At 44.2% G+C, this 15,017-nt stretch overlaps 1 protein-coding gene across 1 annotated transcript in view; it reads left to right on the forward strand.

The window, feature by feature from the left end:
- The first annotated feature begins 716 nt into the window (after window positions 1-716).
- The window catches only part of LOC115460504 (matrix metalloproteinase-17-like), a 63,900-nt gene continuing 49,599 nt past the window's right edge, over window positions 717-15,017 (forward strand). The window contains exons 1-2 of the mRNA XM_030190269.1: window positions 717-1,108; window positions 13,571-13,783. The gene's annotated coding sequence lies outside the window, so the exon portion shown is untranslated. The remainder of the gene's footprint in view (window positions 1,109-13,570; window positions 13,784-15,017) is intronic.

The following is a 15,017-nucleotide window of genomic DNA, read 5'->3' on the forward strand; positions in this document are numbered from 1 at the left end:
TGTAAAATGAGTTTATCTTGTTGGCAGACTGGATGGGCCCTACAGGTCTTTATCTGCCGTCATCATTTACTATGTTACTATACTATGTTAAGTGACTTTGCCCAGAGTCACAAGGAGCTGCAGTGGGAATTGAACCCAGTTCCTCTGCAAGCCACTGCACTAACCATTAGGTTATTCCTCAACTTGAAGCAAAAGTGATGGAGAAAAGGCAGAATGTTAGTTAAATACTTGCTCGGGGCATTCAGAAGCTGAAAGATTAGTAGTTTCGGAAAGTGGAGACCAGTGGCAGGAATTGATTTGTGTGCGGACTGATTTTATGAGCAATGAACGAGGGTATTTCCAGGGCTTGTTGGAAAGAAAGCTGTGCTGCAAACACTTAGAGAGATTAAAAGCCGAAGAGGAGGAGAAATCAGCAGTGAAAACGGGAAGAGAGAGAGAGAGAGAGGGAGGATGGAAAGGGAGAGAGACACAATGAACATAGTTCATACAAAGCTGGGTAAAAAAGGAGAGCCAGAATTTAACAGCAGCAAAAGAAACTGCGTCCTGCCAAAAATGTATATATAGTCCGTGAAATGCCTTCACTGTAGCAGAAAGACCTCCGAAAGGGAATAACACTTGTTTTTTTTTTTTTTTGCATGTTAACTACTAAAGCTGAATATAAAAGACTAACGATGGAATTAATTAGAAAAGAGACAACGAGAAGAGAGAACTATAGACTGACAACAGACTGAGGACTGATCCTAGACACTGCCCAATTTTCCTACAAAAAAAGGAGAGCTGAGAAGAATATGGAAGACTGAAAGAAAAAAGTATTCAAGGGAAGAAAAGTTTCCATAGGAAAAGATCGTGGGAGGAGGAGCAGAAGGACTGAGTGGAAGAAGACCGACCACGCCAATAACATTTCCTGAATCAGATAAAGGGGAAGGAGGCGACGCAGTGAGTGAATGAGAGGCAGAGTCTGGGGTCTCTGTTCGGGGCATTAATAGGAGGATGGGCAGAGAAAGGACCCAAGAGAGTCCACTCTGAACAGGCTCTGAAGAGAAAAGCACCTGATCATCCCTGAAGGAGACAAAGAAAAGATTGAGTTAAAATCCAGAGGATCCAACAGGTAAAAGAGAAAGAAAGACGTGCTGTTATCATGTCAAATCAACGTACGTTTGATTTGACATGCCAGTAAAGTGTCAGAGACAAACTGGAAATGTGTAATAGAGAGAGGCAGAGAATTACTAGAACCTGAGAACTGTCTGTCTTTCTCTTATTTGTAATTTTTTTTTCTGTATTACTGCCGCTTATATTTGATCTTGCAAGAAAATTTTAAATGGGGAGAGGGAAAATGTGTGCAGGGGAGGCAGAGGGAGAACTGGGACAGCAAAACTGAGAATGAGAGCTGGAGCCAAGAGAAGGACAGGAAAAGGAGAGAGAGAGTGTGTGTGTGTGTGACTTCACAGCTCAGGGCATAGGTGTTGTTTGCCTGCTTTGGGGGGGGGGGGGGGGGGGGGGGGGGGGGGGAGAGGAGGGGCAAGGGCTTGGGAGCTCAGATTAGAGGAGAGGTGAGTGAAACTTTCTCCCCATCCCTTAAATGTCGCATCTCTTCAGATAATTTGCCGCTCTACCCTGGCACTTGTCCAATCTATAAGGATTTTTAGCTTCACTATCCACATAAAGCTGATGTAAATTCAAGGATGGTCCCAGTCACCATTTTTATTTGGGTAGCAGGTATTGCTACCCGGACATAAATGCTTTTACCAGGTCCTAATTTTTTATTCTCTCGGCTTTTCCTCTAGAGTTTTCCATCCTGTTGACTTCTTTGCTTCTGTTATAGATCCAAGTTTCTTTTCTTTTACCTTTTTTATTGTGTTTCCTTTATCTACCTCTCTCCTTACATTGAGAAGGAAAATCTTATCCCAGTCCTGCATGCCATAACAACATCAAAACTGGATTACTGTAATGCACTCTACGATGGTCTGACTACAACGGGTCTGCACCAGCTCCAATTGATTCAGAATGCTGCAGCAAGACTCGTAGAAGGCTGCAAGCGACATGACCACCTCGCACCATTTTTACAAAAACTCCATTGGCTACCAGTACGATACAGGGCTAAATTTAAAACTCTATATCTGACCTTCAGAGCCCTTACAGGAAATGGACCCGAGTACTTAAAGAACAGGATGACCCTCTACACACCTCCAAGGACACTAAGGTCCTCCGAAGGAGTATTCCTAAACACACTCTCTCCAAAAGACATTACACGATGTGATACCCACAAGCAAGCCTTCTCCGGAGTAGCCCCCACACTCTGGAATGCTCTCCCTGAAAGGCTCCACTTAACACAAGACTGTAGTTCAGGAAGCAGGTGAAAGCTTGGCTTATCAACCGGGCCTTTAATGGAAGAAGTAACTAACGCACACACACACACACACACACACACACACACACACACACACACACACAAGGAGTGACACAGGCTGCACATACTGCAGCAGGACGTGTTTATCCACTCCTACCCTAGCTGAGATAACATTTAATCATCTCTCTGACCTCATGTGCAACTTTCTTTAAATTAATCACCATATTTTCTAACTCATCTTACTCTCTTGCCTATCTATATGTTCCATCTTTGCTTATACCCTACACAGTCTCTTAAAATGTTCTATTACGTATTGTGTTGACATTGGATGTAGTATACTCACGCCATACTTTGTATTGTTATTTGAATATTTTTACTGCTGTAATTGTCTATTGCTTATGTTTGATTTATTCTTACTGTACACCACCTTGAGTGAATTCTTTCAAAAAGGCCGTAAATAAATCCTAATAAATAAATAAATAAATAAAAATCTCACTTATACTTTCTCATTCTCCTCTCCCTCCCTTCCTTTTTCCTCACACATCCTTCACCTGCCCACAAACATTCTTCTTCCTACTCACTCACCCTTTCCCACATCACCATAACTTCCTCATTCTTCACCTATTTTCCTCATCTTTCCCCACCCCTCCTTTCTACCCTTTCCTCCACACCACTCTTTTCCTTTTTCTTTCCACTTGCCACTTATCTCCCCTCCCTACCTTTCTCTCAGCTCTTTCTCCTCCATCTCAGTGGCGTAGGAAGGGGGGGGGCGGGAGGGGCGGTCCGCCCTGGGTGCACACCGCTGGGGTGTGTCGGCTCCACTGGTTCCCCACTCCCTCTGCCCCGGAACAGGTTACTTCCTGTTCCGGGGCAGAGAGAGCAGGGAACCAGCTGGATTGCAAGACTGGTTCTCTAACCACTAGGCCACTCCTTCACTCTAGTGCCTGCGTTTGCTTCTGATCATCAGGGCATGAGTGAAGAAATATTTTCTCTGATTTCTTTTAAATTTACTACTTAATAGCTTCTTTGTGTGCCCCCTAGTCCTAGTATTTTTAGAAAAAGTAAACAAGCAGGTCACCTAAGCACTAACATTTACATGTTTACAGTGCTAGCGTGCCGTCCAAGTGGTATTCTGTACAATGCATGTAACTTGCACGGCATGTATTTGCAAGGGAGCATATATGAGGTGGAGAAGATGATATAAAATTATTCAAGGTTGTTAAAACATGTGCGGACTGTGAAATATTGCAGGAAGACCTTAGGAAATTGCAAGACTGGGCATTCAAATGGCAGATGAAATTTAACGTGGACAAATGCAAGGTGATGCAGATTGGAAAGAATAATCCGAATCATAGTTACCTGATGCTAGGGTCTACCTTGCTCAAGAAAAAGATCTGGGTGTCGTTGTAGAGAATACGCTGAAATCTTCTGCTCAGTGTGTGGTGGCGGCCAAAAAAGCAAATGGGATGCTAGGAATTATTAGGAAAGGGATGGTGAATAAGACCGAAAATACTATAATGCCTTTGTATTGCTCCATGGTGCGTCAACACCTTGAGTATTGTGTTCAGTTCTGGTCGCCGTATCTCAAAAATGATATAGCGAAATGAGAAAAGGTTCAAAGAAGAGCGACCAAAACGATAAAGGGGATGGAACTCCTCTCGTGTCAGGAAAGGCTAAAGAGGTTAGGGCTCTTCAGTTTGGAAAAGAGACGGATGAGGGGAGATATGATTGAGGTCTACAAAATCCTGAGTATAGGGCGTCAAAACTTAGGCACTAGATGCAGCATGCCTAGTGCAGCTTCTCTAATAGCATTTGGGTACCCAGAATACTAGCGGAGGTCAGCATTTACATGCCAACATTTAGACACATCCACTTACACCATGCTATAGCAGGTGTAAATGCTATGCCTAAATGCGACACTTTAGCGTGTATTCAATAACATTAAAGCTTCAAGTTAATCACAGTTAACTCCGTGATTAATGCATTAATTATTAATCACAATTTTAAAAATTAATCACGTTGCAGTGTCTACTCTTTTCCATTCCCAACCCTTGTCCTCAGCACGATTTGGATCTTACCCCGAACTGTGATTCAGCATCATCACCACCCCCCCTCGCCGCACTGATTTACCTTGAAGGTAGTCTTCTGCTGATCCCTGGCAGTGGTAGTGTTGCACACACACTGCCTGCGGCCTGGTCCATAGCTTTCCCTAACCCATCGCACCCATAGGAAGTGATGTGAGAGGAGGCGGGATGGGCAGAGGGAAAGCTTCAGAACAGACTGCAGACAGCGTATGTGCAACACTCCCACTGCTGGGGACCAACAGAAGACCGCCTTTAAGGTAGATCACAGGGGGGAGGGGAAGATGTGGAACCTGCGAGCAGTACTTCAGAACTGGCAGGGTCACCGGTGGAAGCTATGGCCAAGGTGGTGAACTCCAGCAGCTTCAAGAAAACCTTGGTGCTCCTCACTACCACTTTTGTGTCACCACTCATGGGGGTGGAAAGGAGGGAGGGAGAGGTGCTGAACAATGGGAGGGAGGGAGGGAGGGAAAAGCGATATAATAAACCTCAGGAACAAAAGAAAGGTAATGGACCTGAGGGAAGAGGAGAGGAAGGGAGGGAGAGGGAAAGATATTGGATCTGCGGTTGGAAGGGAAGGAGATTAGCAATCCTTTAGGGAAGGGAAAGGGGATGGGATTTGATATACTGCTTCTCTGTGGGTTCAATGAAAGCAGTTTACATATTATATACAGGTTCTTATTTTGTAATGGGTAATGGAAGATTAGGTGACTTGCCCAGAGTCACAAGGAGCTGCAGTGGGAAATAAATAAATAAAAATAGCTTTAATTGTGTGGTTGATTGCAACCGAAATGCAGCCCTAAATAACATGCCTGCATAATGTGGGAGATGTGCATGATTCCGCTCATTCCCTGCCCATGTAAATGTCCTCCTTGCATCTGCATGCTATGATTTTGGAATACCGCTTAGCGCCCAACTAGCACTTACGCATAGGACTGTTACAGGTACATGCGAAAGTGCCAGGATTCTACAATCTTAGTGTGCAAATGACGCTCACACTTAGGCAATTTACAACATTTTTTTAGACACAATCCCCCTGGTATTTAGCCAGTGCTGGGCAGCGCTTTTGCTGTCCATCGCCAGCGTTAAATCCAGATATTCAATTCTGGGCCATTTCCAGCAACTGACATTGAATATCTGGTTTTATTTTTGACTATAGCAACTTAACTAGTTAAGCCAATATTCAGCACTCGCTGGTTTAGGGATTAGCAGTTAAAGATAGGCTGCTTAATTAGCCGGTCTGTTCTAACCACTAGACATAGCCAGTTTGGTGCTGAATATTCACGCCTAACTGGCTATGTCGCATGATATTGCTGGTTAGCGTTTAACTGCAGATATTCAGTGGGAAATAATCAGTTATCTCCTGCTGAATAGCCACAGTTAGGTGCTAAAATGCTACTTAACCGGCCAGGAGCTATTTCTGGCAGGTTCAACAGTTTTGAATATCAGGCCCAATAAGTCTTTGCCCTAAAAACATACAGGACATAACCGGGTAATGCATGTTATTGAAAGCTGCATTTCAGTAAAAAAAAGTTTTATTTACAAACAATCACACAATGAAAGGTACCTTATTTATTTATTTCCCATTGCAGCCTCTTTTGACTCTTACCCTTAAAGCTCATAGGGCCGGTTACCCCCCCCCCCCCCCCCCCCCCCCCCATCTGGCTTCCTTTACTATTCCATAGTCCCCAAACCTGTCTTCTTCATTCTATAAATGATCATCGCTTGGTCCTCCCCTGTTCCAGATCTGCTCAGTTGGAATTGACCAGACATCGTGCCTTATACTTCACAGTCCGTTCTTTTTGGAATTCCCTCCCATTAGCTATCTGTGCTGAATTAGTAACATATTAACATAGTAATTGATGGCACATAAAGACCTGTATGGTCCATCCAATCTGCCCAACAAGATCAACTCATTTTACATGGTATGTGATACTTTATGTATACCCGAGTTTGATTTGCCCTTGTCATTCTCAGGGCACAGACCGTAGAATTCTGCCCAGCACTCTTCTTGTACTAAAAGTTCTGAAGCTAATGTCGAAGCCCCTTAAAATTTACACTCAAGCCCATCCATTTCTGTTCAGTCACAATCAGGGCGTACATCGTAGAAGTCTGCCCAGCACTGGTTTTGCTTCCTAGTTACCGGTGTCACCACCCAATCTCCCATTCAAGAACTTCAAATCTGCTTTGAAGGCCTGGCTTTTCGGACAGACTTTCAACCCAGATTAACCTACTACAGACAAAGGCTATGTCTGGTTTCCCCATCACATTTCCAGTACCCAAGTACCCAATTTGATTTCCTCCCCCTCCCATCCCCTTTGTACACTTCCCCGACTATCTTTGTTGTGAAGACCAATATACTTGATTGTCTCCAGACTCTGTCTAAGATAGTAGTTCGTCTCCTACTTTGAAATTTTGTTTTAGTCTGTAAACCGCTTAGATCTGTGAGTTAGTCTAGGCGGTATAGTAAGCCCTAATTAACTATAAACTATAAAATATGAGGACCCACCTAAATTTAGGCAGCTAAAACATGTGTAAATGCCAGTATTCTAGTCACCGATGGGCATTAAGTGGCCACTCATGCATTTACCCCCAGATTCTATATAGCGCAACTTAAGTACATAAGTAATGCCATACTGGGAAAAGACCAAGGGTCCATCGAGCCCAGCATCCTGTTCACGACAGCAGCCAATCCAGGCCAAGGGCACCTGGCAAGCTTCCCAAACGTACAAACATTCTATACATGTTATTCCTGGAATTGTGGATTTTTCCCAAGTCCATTTAGTAGCGGTTTATGGACTTGTCCTTTAGGAAACCGTCCAACCCCTTTTTAAACTCTGCTGAGCTAACCGCCTTCACCACTTTCTCCGGCAACGAATTCCAGAGTTTAATTATACGTTGGGTGAAGAAAAAATTTTCTCCGATTTGTTTTAAATTTACTACACTGTAGTTTCATCGCATGCCCCCTAGTCCTAGTATTTTTGGACGCTTCATATCCACCTGTTCCACTCCACTCATTATTTTATATACCCTAGGGTCATCATCTTGTTCAAGTGGGAGGTTCAGATCCCCAACTAATATCAACCTTGAGTATTGGGCGAAGCAAGAGCTTAGGAGCTTGTATAATCTGGTTCATATATTGGGCCAGGAATCCAGAGGTCTGCAGACCAGTATGATCCCAATTCTGTTATGAGACTTGTTAGTGTCATCTTGTAGTTGACAGTGCATAAATTCTAGACCTGGGACGAAGTGCGAGTCAATCAGGGTCAGGTGAAAAAAACTCCTATAGAGTATAGTTGGCCCTCCTCCTTGTTTCTCTGACCTAACCTCTTTAGCCTTTCCTGATACGAGAGGAGTTCCATCTCCTTTATCATTTTGGTCGCTCTTCTTTGAACCTTTTCTAATTCCGCTATATCTTTTTTGAGATACGGCGACAAGAACTGAACGCAATACTCGAGGTGTAGTCGCACCATGGAGTGATATAGAGGCATTATAGTATTTTCGGTCTTATTCACCATCCCTTTCCTAATAATTCCTAGCATCCTGTTTGCTTTTTTGGCTGCTGCCGCACACTGAGCAAAAGATTTCAGCATATTATCTACAACGACACCTAGATCATCTTCTTGAGTTCTGACCTCCAAGGTGGACCCTAGCATCAGGTAACTATGATTCAGATTATTCTTTCCAATGTGCATTTGTCCACATTAAATTTCATCTGCCATTTGGAAGCCCAGTCTTCCAATTTCCTAAGGTCTTCCTTCAATATTTCACAGTCCGTATGTGTTTTAACAACCATGAATAGTTTTGTGTCATCTGCAAATTTAATCACCTCACTCATCGTTCCAATTTCCATATCATTTATAAATATGTTAAATATCTCTGCGACACTGCACTGTTCACCCTCCTGCATTGAGAAAAATGACCATTTAACCCTACCCTCTGTTTTCTGTCCAATAACCAATTCCTAATTCACACGAGAACCTTGCCTCCTATTCCATGACTCTTTAATTTTCTCAGGAGTCTCTCATGAGGAACTGTATCAAAACTTTTCTGAAAGTCTAGATACACTACATTAAACGTCTCACCTTTATCAACATGTTTATTCACGCCTTCAAAGAAATGAAGCAAATTGGCGAAGCAAGACTTCCCTTGGCTGAACCCATGCAGACTCTGTACCATTAAACCATGTTTGCCTACGTAATTTTATTCTTTATAATAGTTTCCACTATTTTGACTGGCACCGACATCAGGCTTACCTGTCTAATTTTCCGGATCATCCCTGGAGCCCTTTTAAAAAAATCGGTGTCACATTGGCCACCCTCCAATCTTCAGGTACTACAGATGATTTTAAAGACAGGCTACATATTATTAACAGCAGATCAGCAATTTCATGCTTGAGTTCGTTGAGTACCCTTGAATGTATGCCATCCAATCCAGGTGATTTACTACTTTAATTTGTCAATTTGGCTAGTACATCTTCCAGGTTCACCAAGATTTCTTTCAGTTCCTTCGCATCATCACCTGTGAAAACCATTTCTGGTACAGGCAAATCTCTTACATCTTCTTCCCTAAAGACTGAAGCAAAGAATTAATTCTGTTTCTCCACTATGGCCTGGTCCTCCGTTTGGTTCCTTTGTGATCTAATGGTCCCATGGAGTCCATAAGTACATAAGTGCATAAGCACCGCCATACTGGGAAAAGACCAAGGGACCATCAAGCCCAGCATCCTGTCTCCTACAGCGGCCAATCCAGGCTTCAGGAACCCGGCAACCCACCCCCCCCCCCCCCCCAAAAAAAAAAAAAATAATAATGTTCAATGGACTTTTCCCTCAGGAATCTGTCCAAACTCCCTTTAAATTCCATAAGGCCAGCTGCTGTCCCTACATTCTCCAGCAACGAGTTCCAGAGTCTAACTACACGCCGAGTAAAGAAAAACTTTCTCTTATTTGTTTGAAATCTACCATATTCTAGCTTTATCTTGTGTCCCCTGGTTTTGTTGTTGTTTGAAAGTGTAAACGCGTCACATCTCTCCGCTCTACTCCGCTCATTATCTTGTAGACTTCTATCATATCACCCCTCAGCCGCCTTTTCTCCAAGCTGAAGAGCCCTAACCTGCTCAGCCTTTCCTCATAGGGAAGTCGTTCCATTCCCTTTATCATTTTCGTCGCCCTTCTCTGCACCTTTTCTAATTCCTTTATATCTTTTTTGAGATGCGGCGACCAGAATTGGACACAATACTCGAGGTGCGGTCGCACCATGGAGCGATACAACGGCATTATAACATCCTCGTTTTTGTTTTCCATCCCTTTCCTAATAATACTCAACATTCTGTGCGCTTTCTTAGCCGCGGCAGCACACTGGGCAGACGTTTTTAGCGTCTTATCAACGATGACTCCCAGATCCCTCGCAGGCTTTCTGCTTCTGATGTTAATAAATCCCAATAAATAAATAAAATAAATACATAAATAATCCTACACTAATCAGTTAGCATGTGGTAATGTAGCTGCACTGATTAGTGCAGAACACCCACTCTCTGCCCCCGAGCACACCCTTCACAAAAAATATTTTCAGTGCGTGGTTTTCGCATGCAGATTAGGATGTTACTGCAGGATGTGCGAGCGCATCCCGCAGTAAGCCTTTTTAAGCAGCTTAGTAAAAGGGCCCCTAGGTTTTTTGTACCTGGGACAATGGAGGGTTAAGTGACTTGCCCAGGGTCACAAGGAACTGCAGTGGGACTTGAACTGTCCACTGTGCTAACCATTAGGCTAGTCCTTCACTTATCACTTCATTTTATGGAGAGTGGCTATTGCCATGTGTATGTATAGCTTACTGCGCAGAGCAGGACTTGTGCAGAATTCCATAGCTGCACAGAATTAGCCATTTTTGCACAGAATCTGTTGATCACCTGGGAATGTCAACAGGGACTAGTTTTTCTAGCCACTAAATTTAAGCAGTGCTGGCTGGCTGGCCGGCTGGCCCATCTTACCCCACCCCACCCCCTGCCTTGGTGGTCCCTTCCCAGGCGTACCTTAACACGCCCTGGTGGTCTAGTGGCCTCTTCGGGGGGGGGGGGGGCAGGAAAGAACCTCTCTTTACTGACTGCTCCTGCCGCTCTCTTTGCCAGTGCTCCGCTTCTTCAAAATGGTCGCTGAGACTTCAAGTGGTAATCTTGAGATGCTGCTGCAGGAAGTCTCGGTGGCGTTTGGAGGAAGAGGTGGTAGCGGCACAAAGCAGTTGCAGCGAGCAGGAAAAAGTGGGGTTCTTTCCTGCCCCGAAGAGGTACTCCTGATGCAGCTCCTTTCATTGCTCACTGGTGAGTGTGGGGAGGGGGAGGGCGGGCTGGAAAAAATAATAGATGATATTTGTAGGTGCATGATTGTATGTACTGGTGTGGGCGCTGGGGGAGTTGGAAAAAATAATGGATGGTATGTTTGGGTGCAGGGAAGGAGGCTGTAGTATTGTTCAAATTAAGGAAAACAAACGAGAGACTTATGTGTTAGGTGGTGAGAGTCTGATAAGTACTGAGGGGGAGAGGGATCTTGGGGTGATAGTATCCGAGGATCTGAAGGCGACGAAACAGTGTGACAAGGCCATGGCCGTAGCGAGAAGGTTGCTAGGCTGTATAGAGAGAGGTGTGATCAGCAGAAGAAAGGAAGTGTTGATGCCCCTGTATAAGTCGTTGGTGAGGCCCCACCTGGAGTATTGTGTTCAGTTTTGGAGGCCATACCTTGCGAAGGATGTTAAAAAAATGGAAGCGGTGCAAAGAAAAGCTACGAGAATGGTATGGCATTTGCGTTCCAAGACGTATGAAGAGAGACTTGCTGACCTGAACATGTATACCCTGGAGGAAAGGAGGAACAGGGGTGATATGATACAGACGTTCAAATATTTGAAAGGTATTAATCCGCAAACAAACCTTTTCCAGAGATGGGAAGGCGGTAGAACGAGAGGACATGAAATGAGATTGAAGGGGGGCAGACTCAGGAAAGATGTCAGGAAGTATTTTTTCACAGAGAGGGTGGTGGATGCTTGGAATGCCCTCCCGCGGGAGGTGGTGGAGATGAAAACGGTAATGGAATTCAAACATGCGTGGGATATACATAAAGGAATCCTGTGCAGAAGAAATGGATCCTCAGAAGCTTAGCAGAAATTGGGTGGCAGAGCAGGTGGGGGGAAGAGGGGTTGGTGGTTGGGAGGCGAGGGTAGTGGAGGGCAGACTTATACGGTCTGTGCCAGAGCCGGTGATGAGGTGGGAGTGGTGGTTGGAAGGCAGGGAATCCTGCTGGGCAGACTTATATGGTCTGTGCCCTGAAAAAGACAGGTACAAATCAAGGTAAGGTATACACATATGAATTTATCTTGTTGGGCAGACTGGATGGACCATGCAGGTCTTTTTCTGCCAACATCTACTATGTTAAACTTGCAGAATTTTGCAGAATTTGTAAATTTTGGGCTCCTTTTACTCAGCGGTGGTAAGCCCAACGTGAGCTTACTGCTCGCTGTACAAGAAGTACCGCCGGGCTACTGCAGCAGCCTGGTAGTACTTCCCAACCCTAGCACGCCGTCAGTTCTGGCACTACAAGCATTTAGTTATTTTTGTAGCACTGGAGTGTACCCGGCGGTAATTGGGCAGTGCCGCGTGCTGCCCGGTTACTGCTGGGTTAACACAGGCTCCCCCCCTCCCCCGAATTGGCCATGCGGCAAGTGCTTTACTTGTCACACGGCCACTTCCTGCAGGAAGGTGAGACTTCCCTTTTGCCAGCTGCGGTAAAAGGGGGCCTCGACACACATGTGAAACACACGCCGACGCCTGCCCCCTTTTGCCACAGCTTGGTAAAAGGGCCCTTTGTGCACAGAATTTTGAATTTTTTTGTGCAGAATTTTTTTTTTTTGCGCAGAATTCTGGCAGGACTAATAGCTGCTGGCAGCAAACACTCTCCAAAAACATTTAGTACCATCACCTGTCTGACTAGCAGCACTGAATACGTACATTTTTAAAATACTGCAGCCAGCATTTTAGTAGAACATTCTCAAATATTTACTTATGCATTTTTAAAAATCTTTGCTAAATATGTTTCCAAGTTAGACATGTGTATAAGCTTAACAATACCTATTTCATCCCTGATTAATCTCCCTCACTGTATCGCTTCCTGCTGCATCCTGTATCTCTGCCTTTCTTGTTCCCTTTTCGGGAATTTCTCAGTTCTACTGTTTGATGTCATCTCTGTCGTTCTCCTCTCTCCTCCATCTGACTGCCGGTCCATTTCTCATTCTTGCTTTCTGAATGTATAAAATGCCGTAACCAGAAATGACAAACTGTGAAAGGAACTGTTTAGCATTGAGAAAAAATTGATTTCATCAGAGAGTATTTGCATAAAAGCAAATTATGCAGAACTGCTTACAATTGCAATCCATAACACCACCTGGAATCTCCGTCAACGATCTTTAAACATCTTGGACAAATAGACTGCCTTAAAGCACTGATTTCCTTGGGAAAAACAGAACTACAAGTTAATCCACGAAGGGGTTAAAACCAGGGCTGAGTCAAGTATAATATGCTCCAAGATGTTCTGAAGTTCAGAATACTCAACAGAACCAAATCTGAACCTCACAGCTATGCATTCACAAAAAAACAATTCACAATTTACCTGATCTAGAATCAAAGGAATCCTGTAGTTGCTCTCACTGATAATTACCTGAGCAATTTGTCAGTCATAGGGAAACCAGGCCTTAAGGTCCCGATCCCAATAATCAGACTCTCAATTGTAGGAGTTTTATATTAATTTTTCTTTCACTCTTCATCCCTCCCTTCTTGTACTTATTCAACCCTTCACTATCAACTATAATGATCTATTAATTACCTATTGTGTTGACATTGTAAGTAGTATACCATACAATATGTTATTTGAATATTTTTACTGCTGTAATTGTCTATTGCTCATGTTTGATTTATTCTTACTGTACACCACCTTGAGTGAACTCCTTCAAAAAGGCGGTAAATAAATCCTAATAAACAAAATAAATAAATAAATAAATCAAGTCCTTCCTTTATCCCGGAGCTGGTCTGCCCTACACTCAGGCATTTATAGATCTGAATAATAACCATTCACTCTCTTTCTCCTCCTCTCTGTCCCTTTGCCAGGAATATCACTAGAATTGGAGGAGCAGATGTTCAAACAGAGCCTCAGAGCTGGAGAAAGGGGAAACAGCTAGTTCCTGCATCCAAGGCTTACTCAGGACTTAGAAACAAGAATCGGAGATTTGAAAACAAAGAATAACAATGTGATCTCTACTACCTCCTGCCCATGGCACAATCCCATCCCACTGGCTGCTCAAGAGCAAGATTCCTATCCAGGTATGAGAGCCAGAATGAATTTGGAGATTTAATGGGCACCACTCACAGAGGAAAATCCAAAACTGGAGGGAGGGAATCTTTTCTACTTCATCTCTGTCAGGAGCTAGCTCAGTGCTGTCAGGTAGGGGTATGTAGTTTCCATCCCATCTAAAGTTGAGTCCGAGAACTGTAGCATTGTAGAACCATATGGAGTGATTGAAGTGGTGTGAAAAGCACCAAGAACTGACGATTATCTGTAAAAGAGTCACCGAACACTGAGGAGAGGAGGGAAAGGAGTAGAGTTGTATCTGGGAGAGTCCCCAAACCCCCAAGGAAGGGTGGAGCGTGCCAAGGGGAGTCAAACAGTACTGAAGAGAGAGGGATAAAGATGAAGAATTGTACCTGAGGGGTTTGTAGAACTGAAAGGGATACAATGTATCTGTTTTGGTTATTTTGTACAAGAAACCAGGGATACAAAATGTGGAACTTCTCATATCAACATGATCGAAAGTATTAGGGAGGAACAGTCAGAACATTTTCGTTTTGTGTTTTTCCTGGAAATGTTTGTTTTATTTGTTTTCGATTGGCCATTTTGTCATCACAAAAGTGAAGTTGTTGAGTGTGCGTTCTTTCAAAGGAGTGCACATTATTTGCAAATAAGTGTGCCTTCTTTTCTCAATAGTGCATTGGGCAAAATACAGTGCATGCTTATGAAAACTATTCACACACACATACTGATTCATGCATATACATGATGGTTTGCACATGCATAATGGTTCTTATGGGCACACTATTGGGAAAAGAGTGAGCACTCCATTGAAAGAGTGTTCACCATTATTGGCAAACAAAATGCTCTTTTTCTGCTCGTTTTCATTCATTGATGTCATGCAATGAAAAGTTCCCATGCTGTTGCAAATGACAGCCTATGCCTAGAAATTATATCTATATGGCTCCCCTCCCCTCATGGTGGAGCAGCTTGGAGCAGTGGAGTTCCTATGTTGGCTGCCACCCGGGGCGGATCGCCGCTGCGTGCACACCCCCCCCCCCCCCCCGTGTGCAGCAGCGTCCATTCCCCCAGGGTGCAGCACGGCATCCCCCCCCCCGGCGCAATGACACCCCCCCCCGGTGCATCAACCCCCTCCCCCCCAGGTGCATTCATATCTGCTGGGAGCAGCCGTGCGGCTGGCTCCCTCTGCCCCAGAACAGGAAGTAACCTGTTCCGGGGCAGAGGGAGCAGGGAACCAGCGGAGTCGAC

The sequence above is a fragment of the Microcaecilia unicolor genome, chromosome 1, assembly GCF_901765095.1.
Source record: "Microcaecilia unicolor chromosome 1, aMicUni1.1, whole genome shotgun sequence".
NCBI classification, from domain to species: domain Eukaryota; kingdom Metazoa; phylum Chordata; class Amphibia; order Gymnophiona; family Siphonopidae; genus Microcaecilia; species Microcaecilia unicolor.